The following is a 1,362-nucleotide window of genomic DNA, read 5'->3' as shown; positions in this document are numbered from 1 at the left end:
AAAGAGAAATTTATCTTAGGAAAATGGATCACATACTTATAGAAGCTGGCAAGTCCAAAGTTCTTGAATCAAACATCAAGCTGGAGGCTTTACCTGACTCATGCAGCTGCAGGGGCTGAGGAGCTCAAGGCTGGCAGGCAGTACACTGGCTGTTGACTCCAGTGAATGATGAATCCAAGATCTCCAGGAAGAATGGTGTATTGTTCACTCACAGACAATTGTAGGCAACACAACAGAATCCTGATCCCCAGAAGAGTGTCTCTTTTCCCAGGATGTCCATAAATATACTGGAAGAAGGCCACACCCCTAGGGAAACTCCCTTTCCATGGATTGACTGCTCAAAACATATACATCTGATCCCATCATTGGAACAACCCACATCACAACTGCTTAAACCACACAGAATTGTGGTCCAGTCAAGTTGACACACAGCTCCAACTATCACAGTCCACCCCTTGTCAACTTAGTAGTTGTACACATCTTCTTAACTATATATAATCTCTAAATAAGGACAATTATAAAGTCATATTTATGCCTAACATGATATGCTAAGACACATACAACCGAAATACATTAACCTTATTTACATTTCACAGTTCATAACAGAAGGAAACAAAAATATTCAATGAACACAAACAATGAAGAAATATTACAATCACAGTCCTCATTTCTGCAACTAGTCATATGGTCATAGCTAATATTCAGACCTACCTTCTTCCACCACCTATTCTGTATTTCCCTTGCCCTCAGCAAGCACCTGAGCTGGTCATGGTTCTTTGCCTGGTGGGGTGACCCAAACCTTCATTACTGAAGGGTCTGGGCCATTAGCAGTCATGTCAGAATTGGGTTGCTGTAATTTTCCATTGATTTTAATCACAGGGCATGGTAGTACTAAGAGATGTCCTAAAGAATCTCCTGTATTCCAGACATATTCTTCTTTACCTCCATTATGTAATGTCAATAAAATTTCCCCTTGGAAATCAGGATCTATCATGTCAGATAGTACAATAATGTCCTTCTTTGTTGATCCAAAGGCATGAGGAAGCCAAAATGACCAGGTGGCATTCTTAATTTCCAGTTCAATACAATCAGTATTGTGTCCCCAGGTGGGAGTGTTCCTCCCTTTGGGACTAAGATCTCCAGATCTGCAGAGCATAGGGTAGCAGGGACAGGAAGCAAAGATTTTTTGAGTGGGTCCCTAGGGGTAACAGTGAGTGGTACCACTCCTATTTCCACCCCTTGGTGAATCCTGGCTATTGGAGAAACAGAACCATATCTTGGATGCTGGTTTAGAGCATATACAGCCTCCTGGAGAACATTGCCCCAACCCTTTAAGGTATTGCCACCTAGCTGACACTGTAA

This window comes from Orycteropus afer, unplaced genomic scaffold (assembly GCF_000298275.1).
Source record: "Orycteropus afer afer isolate SDZICR_OR568_19922 unplaced genomic scaffold, OryAfe1.0 scaffold00141, whole genome shotgun sequence".
In the NCBI taxonomy this organism is placed as follows: Eukaryota; Metazoa; Chordata; class Mammalia; order Tubulidentata; family Orycteropodidae; genus Orycteropus; species Orycteropus afer.
Note: the sequence above shows the minus strand (reverse complement) of the source record.